Consider the following 19,173-nt stretch of genomic DNA (forward strand, 5'->3'; position numbering starts at 1 on the left):
GCGCACACAATAGCACGCAATGGGAACTGGAGGAATCGCCTTCCGAGCACTGACTTCCTCCGCCGCCACATAGTAGTAAGTGTAGGCCTTAGCGCTTCAAGCCATAACGCACGTGATTGGATCAAAACTGCTCAATTTTTCATACGATTCTATTACAATACTACATCAAGTGCGTAATATTCCCGTTTAAATGTAATTCGGGGGTATAGCTCAGAGGTAGAGCGCTCACTTTGCATGCGAGAAGCCACGGGTTCGATCCCCGGTACCTCCACGTGTGCTGCGTAATTATTATATTGATATAATAGTGAAAACGATGAACTAATTATTTGGCACTGCGCACATAATAGCACGCAATGCGAACTGGAGGAATCGCCTTCCGAGCACTGACTTCCTCCGCCGCCACATAGTAGTAAGTGTAGGTCTTAGCGCTTCAAGCCAAACGCACGTGATTGGATCAAAACTGCTCAATTTTTCATAAGGTTCTATTACAATACTACATCAAGTGCGTAATATTCCCGTTTAAATGTAATTCGGGGGTATAGCTCAGAGGTAGAGCGCTCGCTTTGCATGCGAGAAGCCACGGGTTCGATCCCCGGTACCTGCACGTGTGCTGCGTAATTATTATATTGATATAATAGTGAAAACGATGAACAAATTATTTGGCACTGCGCACATAATAGCACGCAATGCGAACTGGAGGAATCGCCTTCCGAGCACTGACTTCCTCCGCCGCCACATAGTAGTAAGTGTAGGTCTTAGCGCTTCAAGCCATAACGCACGTGATTGGATCAAAACTGCTCAATTTCTCATACGATTCTATTACAATACTACATGAAGTGCGTAATATTCCCGTTTAAGTGTAATTCGGGGGTATAGCTCAGAGGTAGAGCGCTCGCTTTGCTTGCCAGAAGCCCCGGGTTCGATCGCCGGTACTTCCACGTTGGCTGCGTCATTTTTATTATTTTTATATAATAGTGAAAACGATGAACTAATTATTTGGCACTGCGCACATAATAGCACGCAATGCGCACTGGAGGAATCGCCTTCCGAGCACTGACTTCCTCCGCCGCCACATAGTAGTAAGTGTAGGCCTTAGCGCTTCAAGCCAAACGCACGTGATTAGATCAAAACTGCTCAATTTTTCATACGATTCTATTACAATACTACATAAAGTGCGTAATATTCCCGTTTAAATGTAGTTCGGGGGTATAGCTCAGAGGTAGAGCGCTCGCTTTGCATGCGAGAAGCCCCGGGTTCGATCCCCGGTACCTCCACGTGTGCTGCGTAATTATTATTTTCATATAATAGTGAAAACGATGAACTAATTATTTGGCACTGCGCACATATTAGCACGCAATGCGCACTGGAGGAATCGCCTTCCGAGCACTGACTTCCTCCGCCGCCACATAGTAGTAAGTGTAGGTCTTAGCGCTTCAAGCCATAACGCACGTGATTGGATCAAAACTGCTCAATTTCTCATACGATTCTATTACAATACTACATGAAGTCCGTAATATTCCCGTTTAAACGTAATTCGGGGGTATAGCTCAGAGGTAGAGCGCTCGCTTTGCTTGCCAGAAGCCCCGGGTTCGATCGCCGGTACTTCCACGTTGGCTGCGTCATTTTTATTATTTTTATATAATAGTGAAAACGATGAACTAATTATTTGGCACTGCGCACATAATAGCACGCAATGCGCACTGGAGGAATCGCCTTCCGAGCACTGACTTCCTCCGCCGCCACATAGTAGTAAGTGTAGGCCTTAGCGCTTCAAGCCAAACGCACGTGATTGGATCAAAACTGCTCAATTTTTCATAAGATTCTATTACAATACTACATCAAGTGCGTAATATTCCCGTTTAAATGTAATTCGGGGGTATAGCTCAGAGGTAGAGCGCTCGCTTTGCATGCGAGAAGCCACGGGTTCGATCCCCGGTACCTCCACGTGTGCTGCGTAATTATTATATTGATATAATAGTGAAAACGATGAACTAATTATTTGGCACTGCGCACACAATAGCACGCAATGCGAACTGGAGGAATCGCCTTCCGAGCACTGACTTCCTCCGCCGCCACATAGTAGTAAGTGTAGGCCTTAGCGCTTCAAGCCATAACGCACGTGATTGGATCAAAACTGCTCAATTTTTCATACGATTCTATTACAATACTACATCAAGTGCGTAATATTCCCGTTTAAATGTAATTCGGGGGTATAGCTCAGAGGTAGAGCGCTCACTTTGCATGCGAGAAGCCACGGGTTCGATCCCCGGTACCTCCACGTGTGCTGCGTAATTATTATATTGATATAATAGTGAAAACGATGAACTAATTATTTGGCACTGCGCACATAATAGCACGCAATGCGAACTGGAGGAATCGCCTTCCGAGCACTGACTTCCTCCGCCGCCACATAGTAGTAAGTGTAGGTCTTAGCGCTTCAAGCCAAACGCACGTGATTGGATCAAAACTGCTCAATTTTTCATAAGATTCTATTACAATACTACATCAAGTGCGTAATATTCCCGTTTAAATGTAATTCGGGGGTATAGCTCAGAGGTAGAGCGCTCGCTTTGCATGCGAGAAGCCACGGGTTCGATCCCCGGTACCTGCACGTGTGCTGCGTAATTATTATATTGATATAATAGTGAAAACGATGAACAAATTATTTGGCACTGCGCACATAATAGCACGCAATGCGAACTGGAGGAATCGCCTTCCGAGCACTGACTTCCTCCGCCGCCACATAGTAGTAAGTGTAGGTCTTAGCGCTTCAAGCCATAACGCACGTGATTGGATCAAAACTGCTCAATTTCTCATACGATTCTATTACAATACTACATGAAGTGCGTAATATTCCCGTTTAAATGTAATTCGGGGGTATAGCTCAGAGGTAGAGCGCTCGCTTTGCTTGCCAGAAGCCCCGGGTTCGATCCCCGGTACCTCGACGTGTGCTGCGTAATTTTTATTTTTTTATACAATAGTGAAAACGATGAACTAATTATTTGGCACTGCGCACATAATAGCACGCAATGCGCACTGGAGGAATCGCCTTCCGAGCACTGACTTCCTCCGCCGCCACATAGTAGTAAGTGTAGGTCTTAGCGCTTCAAGCCATAACGCACGTGATTGGATCAAAACTGCTCAATTTCTCATACGATTCTATTACAATACTACATCAAGTGCGTAATATTCCCGTTTAAATGTAATTCGGGGGTATAGCTCAGAGGTAGAGCGCTCGCTTTGCATGCGAGAAGCCCCGGGTTCGATCCCCGGTACCTCCACGTGTGCTGCGTAATTATTATTTTGATATAATAGTGAAAACGATGAACTAATTATTTGGCACTGCGCACATAATAGCACGCAGTGCGCACTGGAGGAATCGCCTTCCGAGCACTGACTTCCTCCGCCGCCACATAGTAGTAAGTGTAGGCCTTAGCGCTTCAAGCCATAACGCACGTGATTGGATCAAAACTGCTCAATTTTTCATAAGATTCTATTACAATACTACATGAAGTGCGTAATATTCCCGTTTAAATGTAATTCGGGGGTATAGCTCAGAGGTAGAGCGCTCGCTTTGCATGCGAGAAGCCCCGGGTTCGATCCCCGGTACCTCTACGTGTGCTGCGTAATTATTATTTTGATATAATAGTGAAAACGATGAACTAATTATTTGGCACTGCGCACATAATAGCACGCAATGCGCACTGGAGGAATCGCCTTCCGAGCACTGACTTCCTCCGCCGCCACATAGTAGTAAGTGTAGGTCTTAGCGCTTCAAGCCATAACGCACGTGATTGGATCAAAACTGCTCAATTTTTCATAAGATTCTATTACAATACTACATGAAGTGCGTAATATTCCCGTTTAAATGTAATTCGGGGGTATAGCTCAGCATTCTGCTTCCGGCTCCCGAGCTGAACGGATCGCGGGATCATGAGCTCCAGTGGAGCGGCTTATGCGGCTGTTAGCCGCGGCAACAGGCTTTCGACATCGGAAGATAAGGACTACCAGATTATTTTGCCTCGTCTACCTACAGGACGCATCGTGTTAAACACAGTTTTTTTGCACGGCGACACTCGTGTTCGCCCGTTTCGCGTAGAGGATTTTCGGGACGCGCTTCAAGCTCTTGGTATGCTCTCTGGCGTCGTCGCCCTTGGAGCGTACCAAATCAACCACGTATGGGCTGTGACGATGAAGACAGCCGAGATGGCCCAAAAGCTGGCTGCACTGAAGGAGCTTCAGGTCAAGGGGCGTCGCTGCCTGGTCATCGACCCTAAAGAACAGCAGGTGAAGCTTCGTCTTCACTGGCTTCTTCATGGTGTGGATGATGAAGACGTAAAGACTGCGCTGGCTTCCTTTGGCAAAGTCACGGAAGTAACCCGGGAGCGCTGGCGGGTGGATGGCGTTTCCGACAAGGGCTCGACGACCCGAGCTGTGCTGCTGCAGCTGAAGGCTGGACTGAAAGTCGACGACCTGCCCCACCAGATCCGCGTCGCCGGCGAGCTTGCGCTGGTCGTAGCCCCAGGTCGCCCCATGCAGTGCCTGCGCTGCCGGGGCTCTGGTCACGTTCGTCGAGAATGTAAGGTTCCCCGTTGCTCCCGGTGCAGGCTTTTCGGACACAACGACACGGACTGTGTACGTTCATACGCAGCAGCCGCGGGGTCGGCGGAGAGCGAGCCGTTGACATCAGACCACATGATGGACGTGACCGAGGCCGAGGATGCGGCCAAGGGAGCTGGAAGCGGCAATGCGGTGGCAGAAGCGAGCGGGACGACGACGCCGACTAAAGGAGGACCGAATAATGTCCCTCCTCCCGACGAGCCAGAAACCGCACTAATCAGCGTCAGGGTGACCCAGACAGAAAATGAGAGCCGCCAGCCGGCTACAGATACTACGGAGGCAGCGGAAAACGACAACGCGACCCCTGCTAGCGCCCGCGTCGAAAGCGTCTCGGCACCGGTGAAGAGGTCCCTGCAGCAGGAGGAGAAAGTGGACGGAAAGGCCAGCGGTGACTCCGAGGCGCCGCCAGCTAAGACGCTACCCGGCAGGCGCTCCACCCTCAAGCCTAAGCCTAACCTGGAGGCTGACCGTAGGCTCACCCCGAAGCCGACCAAAGACGAACTCGGACGACGGCCACCGGATGGCCACGGAGGCGTCTAGCGGTCAGCTAGACGTTAAGGTGAGCACCATGCTCCGGGCCTTCTCCCCTCCCGTTTAAATCAGTAATGGCTACCAACCCGTCGCTTAGCCTCGGCACGCTAAACGTTCGAGGTCTGGCCGCCAAAAGGAAACAGAGTCAGGTGTATCGACTGCTAGTGGACCACGACCTCGACGTTTTAGCAGTGCAAGAAACCAAGGTAGACGGCGAGGAGGAGACCGGGAGCATGGTGCAAAGGTTCACGTACAACTACTATACGGTAGTGAGCCACGCCTTAGGGACTTCGGCGGGGTGTGTCTTGTTCGTGAGGAAGCTTCCAGGCCTGGTTATAGACGGTTACTTCTCGTGCTCTTCCGGTCGACTTGTCGTTTGTGATTTCAGCTATTGCGATGTCCAATGGCGCGTGCTGTGCATTTATGCGCCTAATACGATGCAAGAAAGGGTAAATTTATTTTTGAACTTGAGGCACCACTTGTCTGTGCACAAAACGATAGCCTGTGTTGGGGACTTCAATTGTGTATTGAACATCGAAGACAGGTCTACGCGACGCGTAATTTACGACAAAAGCAGCGATATCATGGCGCAGATCATACATGAATTTGAATTAGAGGATATCGCTCAGTGTTTCGGGGCTGACCGAGAAGTGAAGTACACCCACTTCCAGGGAACAAGTCATGCACGATTAGACCGTATCTACCTGTCATATCATTTAGTAGAAAAATGCCAGTGCTATGCAGTTACTGCCGTATCCTTTTCTGACCACTGCCTGGTAAAATGCAGGGTGGGCCGCAAAAAAGAACGAAACGAATTCGTCTGGGAACTGTGGAAAATGAATGCTGAGCTTCTACGGGACGATACTTTTAACGAGACGGTAGTGAATGCTCTGAATTCTTTTGGAAAAGACAGTTCTATGAAATTGGGCGAGGAATGGGAGCTGTCGAAACAAACTATTAAAATCAAGGCAATTGAAAGAAGTAGCGTACTACGATATGAAGAGAAGGCAAGAGAAAGGGATTTAAAAACATTACTGGAAAAATTCGTGACGCTCGAATGCATGCAACCCGGAGCTTATCAAGAAGATATGCGTGCTATTAAGAAAAAGCTCGAGGTTTTCGATGAAGAGCGTTATCGAGGTGCGCTCGTGCGCGCGAGAGCAGAAAGACTAGCATGCGGGGAAATGCCTTCGAAAAGAGCACTGGGATTAGAAAAAAAGCACTCCAGACGCAAACAGATTGAGGCCATCGAATATAACGGGCTGGTAGTAACTGATACGAAGAATATAGGGCGTGCCTTCTTTGAACATTTCCAAAAGCTTTTCGCATTCAGGCCCGTCAACATGCAAAGTTTCAAGGACTTATTTTTGCAGCGAATGCCACAGCTGTCGAGTGACGTTAAAGAAACGTTGGAAGGACAAATAACTGAACAGGAAGTGATAAAGGCCATCGAAGACCTGAACCCTGGCAAGTCACCAGGTCCAGACGGTCTTTGTGCCGCTTGGTACAAATCGTTCAAAAGCCACCTAGCTCCTATCTTGACCGCAATTTTCAATGAAGCATACCAAATGAAAATATTTCCACCATCTTTCGGCCAGTCCCATACAGTACTAATACCTAAAACAGAAGAGACCGAGAAGCTCAAGCAACTTTCCTCCTATAGACCCATAGCGCTTACTAACTGTGACTACAAAATACTGATGAAGGTGCTGGCATGGCGTATGCAGTCAGTCATTAAGGAAGTAGTCGGCCCACACCAAACGTGTGGCATTCGCGGAAGAACAATCTTCACTAACATTCACAAGTTGAAGTGTGTGCTGGAGTGTTGTGATGCCATGTGTGATGCAGTAGCGATCCTCCAGCTTGACTTGGAGAAAGCGTTTGATTGCGTTTCTCACGAGATATTGCTCACCATCCTTGAACATGTTAATTTTGGCCACATAATCACTGAGGGGGTGACCATGGCGTACCGGAGTTGCTATACAAGACTTATAATTAATCAAAGGCTGGGGGCCCCCATTAACGTGAAGCGCTCCGTTCGCCAGGGTTGTCCACTCAGCCCACTCCTGTTTTGTGTTTACATAGAAACGCTATGTCAGGCCATCATTGAAAATGAATACATTAAGGGATTTTGCCTCCAAGCAGCAGAGGTGAAGTTATTGGCATATGCTGACGATGTGGCCGTATGTTGTAAAGATACGCAAAGTGTATTGAACGCTGTGAGTATCGTCAGACTGTTTGGTAATGCCACTAATAGCTTCGTGAACTGGCAGAAATGTTTGGGGTTTTGGCACGGGGGATGGGCGTCCACCCCAGACCACTTTTCGAACGTCACCTGGGTCACGACGCCAGTTAAGTACCTTGGCGCACCCCTTGATGCCTACAAGGACAGTAGCGAGTACTGGAAGGAGCGGACAAAAGAAATAAAAGAAAAAGCCGACCGATGGAACGCCGGTCACCTGTCAATGTTCGCGAAAGCAACAGCGTGCAACATGTTTCTCGTAACAAAGATCTGGTACGTAATGCAGGTCCTACAGTGCTCTCGGATTAATGTGCAGAAACTGCACCGCGTGTTCGCTGTTTTCGTGTGGGCATCGAGCTGGGAGCGATGTAGCCGAGATAATCTCTTTCGGCGCGTGAAGGATGGTGGTCTGGGGTTGGCGCACCTCTTCTTGCGTCAACTAGTAAACAGGTTCTTCTTTTTTCGAGACACAAATGACCCATTTCTACGCACCGCTATCCAAATGAGGTTGTCAAGATCACTTCCCGAATTCGTTGTAGGCACCGAAATAATGCCAGGACCAGTTCGTGGTTTCTTTAGGGAAATAATTCAGAGTGTTTCCTTTTTGCGTGTTCGTTTTTCTAGTGCATATTTGTGGAGTGTAAAACGGAAAACGTTATATCGTGATTTATGTGACAGTGTATTGCTGGTACCCATGTACAGAGCCCTGTACAGTGGAGGCCCAGGCCTAGATGTATTGAAAAGGGTGAAGAAGATGCCAGTTCAACCAGCCACTAAATCGTTCTTCTTTAAATTACACACCGGTACTCTACCTGTTAAAATCTTTCTTGAACAACGTGGGTTCTACATGCCATGGGGAACCCACTGCCTTATATGTAAAAAAGCAGAAAGCATAGATCATGTCTTCATCCACTGTTGGGAAGGGGTTTTTTTCTGGGACGTGTTACAAAGGACTCTAAAAAAAGAGCTACCTATAGATCCCCACGGAATCAGGTTTCTGCCAGTATATGACGACGAAGGTTTCCCGTACGACGTCATCATGCTTACGGGCCTCCACTGTTTATGGCGCGCAAGAATGGCGGGCTACCATTGTGACCCGGATGCCCGACCAGCGCGTGTATACTTCCGGGAATGCATGCAACGGTATGTGGAAGTGCAGAAGTTGCAACAGCCTGTTCCTGAGTGGCTGTCGAGGGTTGAACCCCTTACAGCACTAAAGGAATTTTAATCCGACAACGTCGTGCCACAGTAGCGGACGGCAACGAATGTAAATATTACTGTTCTTTGTTCCGTTTGTGTATTCATTCGTTTTTGCTTCTTTGGTCTTTGTTTATATCATTTAAGGAATGTGTGTTGTGGTGACATGTCGAGGATTGGCAATAAAGAAAAAAAAAAAAAGGGGGTATAGCTCAGAGGTAGAGCGCTCGCTTTGCATGCGAGGAGCCCCGGGTTCGATCCCCGGTACCTCTACGTGTGCTGCGTAATTATTATTTTGATATAATAGTGAAAACGATCAACTAATTATTTGGCACTGCGCACATAATAGCACGCAATGCGCACTGGAGGAATCGCCTTCCGAGCACTGACTTCCTCCGCCGCCACATAGTAGTAAGTGTAGGTCTTAGCGCTTCAAGCCATAACGCACGTGATTGGATCAAAACTGCTCAATTTTTCATAAGATTCTATTACAATACTACATGAAGTGCGTAATATTCCCGTTTAAATGTAATTCGGGGGTATAGCTCAGAGTCATTCTGCTTCCGGCTCCCGAGCTGAACGGATCGCGGGATCATGAGCTCCAGTGGAGCGGCTTATGCGGCTGTTAGCCGCGGCAACAGGCTTTCGACATCGGAAGATAAGGACTACCAGATTATTTTGCCTCGTCTACCTACAGGACGCATCGTGTTAAACACAGTTTTTTTGCACGGCGACACTCGTGTTCGCCCGTTTCGCGTAGAGGATTTTCGGGACGCGCTTCAAGCTCTTGGTATGCTCTCTGGCGTCGTCGCCCTTGGAGCGTACCAAATCAACCACGTATGGGCTGTGACGATGAAGACAGCCGAGATGGCCCAAAAGCTGGCTGCACTGAAGGAGCTTCAGGTCAAGGGGCGTCGCTGCCTGGTCATCGACCCTAAAGAACAGCAGGTGAAGCTTCGTCTTCACTGGCTTCTTCATGGTGTGGATGATGAAGACGTAAAGACTGCGCTGGCTTCCTTTGGCAAAGTCACGGAAGTAACCCGGGAGCGCTGGCGGGTGGATGGCGTTTCCGACAAGGGCTCGACGACCCGAGCTGTGCTGCTGCAGCTGAAGGCTAGACTGAAAGTCGACGACCTGCCCCACCAGATCCGCGTCGCCGGCGAGCTTGCGCTGGTCGTAGCCCCAGGTCGCCCCATGCAGTGCCTGCGCTGCCGGGGCTCTGGTCACGTTCGTCGAGAATGTAAGGTTCCCCGTTGCTCCCGGTGCAGGCTTTTCGGACACAACGACACGGACTGTGTACGTTCATACGCAGCAGCCGCGGGGTCGGCGGAGAGCGAGCCGTTGACATCAGACCACATGATGGACGTGACCGAGGCCGAGGATGCGGCCAAGGGAGCTGGAAGCGGCAATGCGGTGGCAGAAGCGAGCGGGACGACGACGCCGACTAAAGGAGGACCGAATAATGTCCCTCCTCCCGACGAGCCAGAAACCGCACTAATCAGCGTCAGGGTGACCCAGACAGAAAATGAGAGCCGCCAGCCGGCTACAGATACTACGGAGGCAGCGGAAAACGACAACGCGACCCCTGCTAGCGCCCGCGTCGAAAGCGTCTCGGCACCGGTGAAGAGGTCCCTGCAGCAGGAGGAGAAAGTGGACGGAAAGGCCAGCGGTGACTCCGAGGCGCCGCCAGCTAAGACGCTACCCGGCAGGCGCTCCACCCTCAAGCCTAAGCCTAACCTGGAGGCTGACCGTAGGCTCACCCCGAAGCCGACCAAAGACGAACTCGGACGACGGCCACCGGATGGCCACGGAGGCGTCTAGCGGTCAGCTAGACGTTAAGGTGAGCACCATGCTCCGGGCCTTCTCCCCTCCCGTTTAAATCAGTAATGGCTACCAACCCGTCGCTTAGCCTCGGCACGCTAAACGTTCGAGGTCTGGCCGCCAAAAGGAAACAGAGTCAGGTGTATCGACTGCTAGTGGACCACGACCTCGACGTTTTAGCAGTGCAAGAAACCAAGGTAGACGGCGAGGAGGAGACCGGGAGCATGGTGCAAAGGTTCACGTACAACTACTATACGGTAGTGAGCCACGCCTTAGGGACTTCGGCGGGGTGTGTCTTGTTCGTGAGGAAGCTTCCAGGCCTGGTTATAGACGGTTACTTCTCGTGCTCTTCCGGTCGACTTGTCGTTTGTGATTTCAGCTATTGCGATGTCCAATGGCGCGTGCTGTGCATTTATGCGCCTAATACGGTGCAAGAAAGGGTAAATTTCTTTTTGAACTTGAGGCACCACTTGTCTGTGCACAAAACGATAGCCTGTGTTGGGGACTTCAATTGTGTATTGAACATCGAAGACAGGTCTACGCGACGCGTAATTTACGACAAAAGCAGCGATATCATGGCGCAGATCATACATGAATTTGAATTAGAGGATATCGCTCAGTGTTTCGGGGCTGACCGAGAAGTGAAGTACACCCACTTCCAGGGAACAAGTCATGCACGATTAGACCGTATCTACCTGTCATATCATTTAGTAAAAAAATGCCAGTGCTATGCAGTTACTGCCGTATCCTTTTCTGACCACTGCCTGGTAAAATGCAGGGTGGGCCGCAAAAAAGAACGAAACGAATTCGTCTGAGAACTGTGGAAAATGAATGCTGAGCTTCTACGGGACGATACTTTTAACGAGACGGTAGTGAATGCTCTGAATTCTTTTGGAAAAGACAGTTCTATGAAATTGGGCGAGGAATGGGAGCTGTCGAAACAAACTATTAAAATCAAGGCAATTGAAAGAAGTAGCGTACTACGATATGAAGAGAAGGCAAGAGAAAGGGATTTAAAAACATTACTGGAAAAATTCGTGACGCTCGAATGCATGCAACCCGGAGCTTATCAAGAAGATATGCGTGCTATTAAGAAAAAGCTCGAGGTTTTCGATGAAGAGCGTTATCGAGGTGCGCTCGTGCGCGCGAGAGCAGAAAGACTAGCATGCGGGGAAATGCCTTCGAAAAGAGCACTGGGATTAGAAAAAAAGCACTCCAGACGCAAACAGATTGAGGCCATCGAATATAACGGGCTGGTAGTAACTGATACGAAGAATATAGGGCGTGCCTTCTTTGAACATTTCCAAAAGCTTTTCGCATTCAGGCCCGTCAACATGCAAAGTTTCAAGGACTTATTTTTGCAGCGAATGCCACAGCTGTCGAGTGACGTTAAAGAAACGTTGGAAGGACAAATAACTGAACAGGAAGTGATAAAGGCCATCGAAGACCTGAACCCTGGCAAGTCACCAGGTCCAGACGGTCTTTGTGCCGCTTGGTACAAATCGTTCAAAAGCCACCTAGCTCCTATCTTGACCGCAATTTTCAATGAAGCATACCAAATGAAAATATTTCCACCATCTTTCGGCCAGTCCCATACAGTACTAATACCTAAAACAGAAGAGACCGAGAAGCTCAAGCAACTTTCCTCCTATAGACCCATAGCGCTTACTAACTGTGACTACAAAATACTGATGAAGGTGCTGGCACGGCGTATGCAGTCAGTCATTAAGGAAGTAGTCGGCCCACACCAAACGTGTGGCATTCGCGGAAGAACAATCTTCACTAACATTCACAAGTTGAAGTGTGTGCTGGAGTGTTGTGATGTCATGTGTGATGCAGTAGCGATCCTCCAGCTTGACTTGGAGAAAGCGTTTGATTGCGTTTCTCACGAGATATTGCTCACCATCCTTGAACATGTTAATTTTGGCCACATAATCACTGAGGGGGTGACCATGGCGTACCGGAGTTGCTATACGAGACTTATAATTAATCAAAGGCTGGGGGCCCCCATTAACGTGAAGCGCTCCGTTCGCCAGGGTTGTCCACTCAGCCCACTCCTGTTTTGTGTTTACATAGAAACGCTATGTCAGGCCATCATTGAAAATGAATACATTAAGGGATTTTGCCTCCAAGCAGCAGAGGTGAAGTTATTGGCATATGCTGACGATGTGGCCGTATGTTGTAAAGATACGCAAAGTGTATTGAACGCTGTGAGTATCGTCAGACTCTTTGGTAATGCCACTAATAGCTTCGTGAACTGGCAGAAATGTTTGGGGTTTTGGCACGGGGGATGGGCGTCCACCCCAGACCACTTTTCGAACGTCACCTGGGTCACGACGCCAGTTAAGTACCTTGGCGCACCCCTTGATGCCTACAAGGACAGTAGCGAGTACTGGAAGGAGCGGACAAAAGAAATAAAAGAAAAAGCCGACCGATGGAACGCCGGTCACCTGTCAATGTTCGCGAAAGCAACAGCGTGCAACATGTTTCTCGTAACAAAGATCTGGTACGTAATGCAGGTCCTACAGTGCTCTCGGATTAATGTGCAGAAACTGCACCGCGTGTTCGCTGTTTTCGTGTGGGCATCGAGCTGGGAGCGATGTAGCCGAGATAATCTCTTTCGGCGCGTGAAGGATGGTGGTCTGGGGTTGGCGCACCTCTTCTTGCGTCAACTAGTAAACAGGTTCTTCTTTTTTCGAGACACAAATGACCCATTTCTACGCACCGCTATCCAAATGAGGTTGTCAAGATCACTTCCCGAATTCGTTGTAGGCACCGAAATAATGCCAGGACCAGTTCGTGGTTTCTTTAGGGAAATAATTCAGAGTGTTTCCTTTTTGCGTGTTCGTTTTTCTAGTGCATATTTGTGGAGTGTAAAACGGAAAACGTTATATCGTGATTTATGTGACAGTGTATTGCTGGTACCCATGTACAGAGCCCTGTACAGTGGAGGCCCAGGCCTAGATGTATTGAAAAGGGTGAAGAAGATGCCAGTTCAACCAGCCACTAAATCGTTCTTCTTTAAATTACACACCGGTACTCTACCTGTTAAAATCTTTCTTGAACAACGTGGGTTCTACATGCCATGGGGAACCCACTGCCTTATATGTAAAAAAGCAGAAAGCATAGATCATGTCTTCATCCACTGTTGGGAAGGGGTCTTTTTCTGGGACGTGTTACAAAGGACTCTAAAAAAAGAGCTACCTATAGATCCCCACGGAATCAGGTTTCTGCCAGTATATGACGACGAAGGTTTCCCGTACGACGTCATCATGCTTACGGGCCTCCACTGTTTATGGCGCGCAAGAATGGCGGGCTACCATTGTGACCCGGATGCCCGACCAGCGCGTGTATACTTCCGGGAATGCATGCAACGGTATGTGGAAGTGCAGAAGTTGCAACAGCCTGTTCCTGAGTGGCTGTCGAGGGTTGAACCCCTTACAGCACTAAAGGAATTTTAATCCGACAACGTCGTGCCACAGTAGCGGACGGCAACGAATGTAAATATTACTGTTCTTTGTTCCGTTTGTGTATTCATTCGTTTTTGCTTCTTTGGTCTTTGTTTATATCATTTAAGGAATGTGTGTTGTGGTGACATGTCGAGGATTGGCAATAAAGAAAAAAAAAAAAAGGGGGTATAGCTCAGAGGTAGAGCGCTCGCTTTGCATGCGAGAAGCCCCGGGTTCGATCCCCGGTACCTCCACGTGTGCTGCGTAATTATTATTTTGATATAATAGTGAAAACGATGAACTAATTATTTGGCACTGCGCACCTAATAGCACGCAATGCGCACTGGAGGAATCGCCTTCCGAGCACTGACTTCCTCCGCCGCCACATAGTAGTAAGTGTAGGTCTTAGCGCTTCAAGCCATAACGCACGTGATTGGATCAAAACTGCTCAATTTCTCATACGATTCTATTACAATACTACATGAAGTGCGTAATATTCCCGTTTAAATGTAATTCGGGGGTATAGCTCAGAGGTAGAGCGTTCGCTTTGCATGCGAGAAGCCCCGGGTTCGATCGCCGGTACTTCCACGTTGGCTGCGTCATTCTTATTATTTTTATATAATAGTGAAAACGATGAACTAATTATTTGGCACTGCGCACATAATAGCACGCAATGCGCACTGGAGGAATCGCCTTCCGAGCACTGACTTCCTCCGCCGCCACATAGTAGTAAGTGTAGGTCTTAGCGCTTCAAGCCATAACGCACGTGATTGGATCAAAACTGCTCAATTTCTCATACGATTCTATTACAATACTACATGAAGTGCGTAATATTCCCGTTTAAATGTAATTCGGGGGTATAGCTCAGAGGTAGAGCGTTCGCTTTGCATGCGAGAAGCCCGGGGTTCGATCGCCGGTACTTCCACGTTGGCTGCGTCATTTTTATTATTTTTATATAATAGTGAAAACGATGAACTAATTATTTGGCACTGCGCACATAATAGCACGCAATGCGCACTGGAGGAATCGCCTTCCGAGCACTGACTTCCTCCGCCGCCACATAGTAGTAAGTGTAGGCCTTAGCGCTTCAAGCCATAACGCACGTGATTGGATCAAAACTGCTCAATTTTTCATAAGATTCTATTACAATACTACATGAAATGCGTAATATTCCCGTTCAAATGTAATTCGGGGGTATAGCTCAGAGGTAGAGCGCTCGCTTTGCATGCGAGAAGCCCCGGGTTCGATCCCCGGTACCTCCACGTGTGCTGCGTATTTTTTATTATTTTGATATAATAGTGAAAACGATGAACTAATTATTTGGCACTGCGCACATAATAGCACGCAATGCGCACTGGAGGAATCGTCTTCCGAGCACTGACTTCCTCCGCCGCCACATAGTAGTAAGTGTAGGTCTTAGCGCTTCAAGCCATAACGCACGTGATTGGATCAAAATTGCTCAATTTCTCATACGATTCTATTACAATACTACATGAAGTGCGTAATATTCCCGTTTAAATGTAATTCGGGGGTATAGCTCAGAGGCAGAGCGCTCGCTTTGCATGCGAGAAGCCCCGGGTTCGATCCCCGGTACCTCCACGTGTGCTGCGTAATTTTTATTATTTTGATATAATAGTGAAAACGATGAACTAATTATTTGGCACTGCGCACATAATAGCACGCAATGCGCACTGGAGGAATCGCCTTCCGAGCACTGACTTCCTCCGCCGCCACATAGTAGTAAGTGTAGGCCTTAGCGCTTCAAGCCATAACGCACGTGATTGGATCAAAACTGCTCAATTTTTCATAAGATTCTATTACAATACTACATGAAGTGCGTAATATTCCCGTTTAAATGTAATTCGGGGGTATAGCTCAGAGGTAGAGCGCTCGCTTTGCATGCGAGAAGCCCCGGGTTCGATCCCCGGTACCTCCACGTGTGCTGCGTAATTTTTATTTTTTTATACAATAGTGAAAACGATGAACAATTATTTGGCACTGCGCACATAATAGCACGCAATGCGCACTGGAGGAATCGCCTTCCGAGCACTGACTTCCTCCGCCGCCACATAGTAGTAAGTGTAGGCCTTAGCGCTTCAAGCCATAACGCACGTGATTGGATCAAAACTGCTCAATTTCTCATAAGATTCTATTACAATACTACATGAAGTGCGTAATATTCCCGTTTAAACGTAATTGGGGGGTATAGCTCAGAGTTGGGATTCCACTTCCGGCCACCGAGCGTGACGGACGTGTAAATCATGGGCTCCGTAGGAGCGGCTTCAGCGGCCCAGACGGGCCGCGGTACCAGGATTTCTGCCTCGGACGACGAGTATCAAGTTGTTTTGCCTAGTCTGCCAACAGGGCGTTTTGTTTTGAATACCGTTTTTCTACACTGTGATATCAGGGCCCGCCCATACCGGGTGGAAGATTTTCGCGACGCGCTCGCCCAGTTATCGCTCCTGCCGGAAGTGGCTGCTCTCGGGGCCTACCGTATGAGCCATGTGTGGGCCGTGACCTTCAAGGACAGCGACGCGGTGAAAAAGATCGTCAGCGTTGGAGAGCTGCAGGTCAAGAAGGGCCGGTGTCTCGTCATCGACCCCGCCAACCAGGACGTACGCCTGAAAGTGCATTGGCTGCTGCCCAGCGTTCCTGACGAGGACGTACGTTTTGCCTTCGCGCCGTTTGGAAAGGTCACCGACGTAGTCCGCGAGCGCTGGCGGGTTCAAGGCGTGACTGATAAGAACTCAACAACAAGGCTGGTTACGCTGAAGTTGAAGCCGGGCGTAAAGCTCGACGACCTTCCGCATCAGGTGAGCGTCGCCGTCGAACTGGCTCTCGTGGTTGTGCCGGGCAGAGCTCCTCTCTGCCTACGCTGCCGCGGCACGGGCCACATTCGTCGCGAGTGCCGCATTCCACGGTGTGGTGCCTGCCGACGCTTCGGTCATGAGGACAGCCAGTGCGAGCGCACGTACGCTAGCGTCACCGGACCCGTGGGCAATGAGGACAACTCCGCCCTACTCATGGACGAGGCGGACATGGAGGACACGTCGACCGCGGCGGGTGAAGCAGCTGACGTCGTGGCAAAGCCGGCGGTGCGGCTTGAACAGGAGGAGAAACAAGTCGCTCAGGCTGTCTTCACAGGACACCAACAAGCGACTGCAGAAGGCACCGCGGCCATGCCGAATGCTGAAGAGAAAACCCCACCTGATGCGGAGGTGACCTCCTCCCTCGTTGAACCTGAAGGCATGGACACCCTCACAGGCCCATCTACCCAACCGACGGGAAAACGGCCCCACAACCAGACCGTTAGCCGGACGGCGAAACAGGACGGCAGCGGCGGCGACGAGCCACCGCCCAAAGCGACAGGTATAAGGAGGTCGACCTTGAAGCTTCGGCCGAACGTTACGGTCGATCCACGGCAGGCGGGTAAACCGCCTCCGTAATTCCGTGCTGTCTAATTCGAGTGGGGTTGGGGGGTTGGTGAGTGCAATGGCCGTCATCCTGAGCGCTAGTTTTTCAGAACCTTGCCAGGAAGGGGGGCCCAAGTTGCACTTGAGTGCCCTTTCCGGAAGGTCGAGCGGCGTCTCCTTTAGAGGCATTCCACGTGGTTGCCGGCGCACCTTCATGAGCGCTCATACTTGTGTAATTGTGATGGGCACCATTCTACCGTGTAGTCATGGCGGTTAATTTCGAAGGAATGCTACGTGTAGCAACGTTAAATGTACGAGGGCTCAGTGCAAGAAGACGGCAATGTCAGCTAAGTCGTCTCCTCTTGGATAATGACTTACATATAGTAGGAATCCAAGAAACGAAAATTGAGAGCCAAGAGCTAACCGCCAGAATGGTGTCCAATTTTAGAGCGCACTTTGACGTGTGCGTTTGTCATGCGGTTGGTGGATCAGGCGGCTGCGCTATATTCCTAAGAAATAATTTTGGCATTTGTATGCAGTCAGTGTTTTCGTGTGAAACTGGGCGCCTCTTAGTGGCTGATTTCTGTTTTGAGGATGTGGATTACCGTGCTATTTGTATCTATGCGCCGAATATTGAAACGGACCGTCGATCTTTCTTTGAGCGTCTTGAAGCGTACGTAAACTGTTCCAAGGTCGTAATACTGCTGGGTGATTTTAACTGTGTTTGCTATGCTGAAGACCGAGCAAAATGTTCACGCATTCGTGATAAGAGTGCCGAATTTCTTAACGCAGTGGTGCATGATTATGACCTGGAAGATGTGGGTAGTGTTTTTGCCAGCGGTACTCGCCCGCGTTTTACCCACTTCCAACGTGACAGCCACGCTCGATTAGATAGATTATACGTGTCAGCCGAACTAGTGCCCTTATGTTGCGAATATGATGTGCAAGCTGTAGCATACAGTGATCACTGCTTGGTAACTGCCACGTTCGGGAAAGGACAGAGCAAACGGCCCTTTAACTGGGATCTCTGGAAAATGAATGCGCAGTTGTTGAATGACGATCCTTTTGTCGATGCTGTAGCGAAGGAACTAGAAAACCTGACTTCAGCCAAGCCATTAAGCTTTGCCATTCAATGGGAAGAATTTAAACAGAAAGTAAAAACAATGGCCATTGAAAGAAGCAGTGTCATTCGACACAACCTGAAACAAGCAGAAACAAAGCTTCGCCAGCAACTGCAATTTTTTATTAGCATGGAAAGTGTCGAGCCTGGTGTGTATGTTAACGAATTAAAGGAAGTGAGAACTGAACTAGAAAAGATAGATACAGAAAAATACAGAGCAGCACTTGTGAGATCAAGGTCTGAGAAGTTGTGGGCGGGAGAAACTCCAACGAAACGAGCTTTATCAGACGAGAAAAAGTACGCTTGTCGGAAAGAAATCCGCCAGCTAGCTAAAGGCAATCACATTACATCCGACAAAAATGACATCAAGCAAGGGATCGCCGATCACTTTAAAGATATTTTAGCTCATCCGCGGAATCCTAAATGTAACTACCAGAATGAATTTCTCTCGCTGATGCCAAAGCTCGATGAAGAAGTCAGGACACGGCTGGAACTGCCAATTAGCCTGAGTGAGATAGAGTGCGCAATAGACGAGTTAACCATCGGTAAAGCACCTGGGCCAGATGGCTTGGGGGCCGCTTTCTATAAAACCTTCAAGTCTGCATTGGCCCCTGTTCTTCACGAAGTTATCAGCGAAGCGTATGAGCGAAAAAGATTGCCCTTGTCATTCACAACCTCGCATATCGTGCTAATTCCGAAGAGTGATGACGAGGAAAAACTTTTGTTGCCAGGGTCATATCGTCCGATAACTCTAGCCAATGTCGACTATAAAATATTCAC

At 48.9% G+C, this 19,173-nt stretch overlaps 15 non-coding genes across 15 annotated transcripts; all 15 read left to right on the forward strand.

The window, feature by feature from the left end:
- Nucleotides 1-199: 199 nt before the first annotated feature.
- TRNAA-UGC (transfer RNA alanine (anticodon UGC)) lies at nt 200-271 on the forward strand. The gene has a single exon. It is a non-coding gene; the product is annotated as a tRNA-Ala (tRNA).
- A 261-nt stretch (nt 272-532) lies between these two features.
- TRNAA-UGC (transfer RNA alanine (anticodon UGC)) lies at nt 533-604 on the forward strand. Its single transcript has one exon. It is a non-coding gene; the product is annotated as a tRNA-Ala (tRNA).
- A 598-nt stretch (nt 605-1,202) lies between these two features.
- TRNAA-UGC (transfer RNA alanine (anticodon UGC)) lies at nt 1,203-1,274 on the forward strand. Its single transcript has one exon. It is a non-coding gene; the product is annotated as a tRNA-Ala (tRNA).
- Nucleotides 1,275-1,872: 598 nt separating this feature from the next.
- Nucleotides 1,873-1,944, forward strand: TRNAA-UGC (transfer RNA alanine (anticodon UGC)). Its single transcript has one exon. It is a non-coding gene; the product is annotated as a tRNA-Ala (tRNA).
- A 262-nt stretch (nt 1,945-2,206) lies between these two features.
- On the forward strand, nt 2,207-2,278 carry TRNAA-UGC (transfer RNA alanine (anticodon UGC)). Its single transcript has one exon. It is a non-coding gene; the product is annotated as a tRNA-Ala (tRNA).
- Nucleotides 2,279-2,539: 261 nt separating this feature from the next.
- TRNAA-UGC (transfer RNA alanine (anticodon UGC)) lies at nt 2,540-2,611 on the forward strand. The gene has a single exon. It is a non-coding gene; the product is annotated as a tRNA-Ala (tRNA).
- Nucleotides 2,612-3,209: 598 nt separating this feature from the next.
- Nucleotides 3,210-3,281, forward strand: TRNAA-UGC (transfer RNA alanine (anticodon UGC)). The gene has a single exon. It is a non-coding gene; the product is annotated as a tRNA-Ala (tRNA).
- A 262-nt stretch (nt 3,282-3,543) lies between these two features.
- Nucleotides 3,544-3,615, forward strand: TRNAA-UGC (transfer RNA alanine (anticodon UGC)). The gene has a single exon. It is a non-coding gene; the product is annotated as a tRNA-Ala (tRNA).
- Nucleotides 3,616-8,791: 5,176 nt separating this feature from the next.
- On the forward strand, nt 8,792-8,863 carry TRNAA-UGC (transfer RNA alanine (anticodon UGC)). Its single transcript has one exon. It is a non-coding gene; the product is annotated as a tRNA-Ala (tRNA).
- Nucleotides 8,864-14,042: 5,179 nt separating this feature from the next.
- TRNAA-UGC (transfer RNA alanine (anticodon UGC)) lies at nt 14,043-14,114 on the forward strand. Its single transcript has one exon. It is a non-coding gene; the product is annotated as a tRNA-Ala (tRNA).
- Nucleotides 14,115-14,376: 262 nt separating this feature from the next.
- On the forward strand, nt 14,377-14,448 carry TRNAA-UGC (transfer RNA alanine (anticodon UGC)). Its single transcript has one exon. It is a non-coding gene; the product is annotated as a tRNA-Ala (tRNA).
- A 265-nt stretch (nt 14,449-14,713) lies between these two features.
- On the forward strand, nt 14,714-14,785 carry TRNAA-UGC (transfer RNA alanine (anticodon UGC)). Its single transcript has one exon. It is a non-coding gene; the product is annotated as a tRNA-Ala (tRNA).
- Nucleotides 14,786-15,050: 265 nt separating this feature from the next.
- Nucleotides 15,051-15,122, forward strand: TRNAA-UGC (transfer RNA alanine (anticodon UGC)). The gene has a single exon. It is a non-coding gene; the product is annotated as a tRNA-Ala (tRNA).
- Nucleotides 15,123-15,387: 265 nt separating this feature from the next.
- TRNAA-UGC (transfer RNA alanine (anticodon UGC)) lies at nt 15,388-15,459 on the forward strand. Its single transcript has one exon. It is a non-coding gene; the product is annotated as a tRNA-Ala (tRNA).
- A 265-nt stretch (nt 15,460-15,724) lies between these two features.
- On the forward strand, nt 15,725-15,796 carry TRNAA-UGC (transfer RNA alanine (anticodon UGC)). The gene has a single exon. It is a non-coding gene; the product is annotated as a tRNA-Ala (tRNA).
- The last annotated feature ends 3,377 nt before the right edge of the window (nt 15,797-19,173 follow it).

The sequence above is a fragment of the Dermacentor andersoni genome, chromosome 3 (genome assembly GCF_023375885.2).
Source record: "Dermacentor andersoni chromosome 3, qqDerAnde1_hic_scaffold, whole genome shotgun sequence".
Lineage (NCBI taxonomy): Eukaryota > Metazoa > Arthropoda > Arachnida > Ixodida > Ixodidae > Dermacentor > Dermacentor andersoni.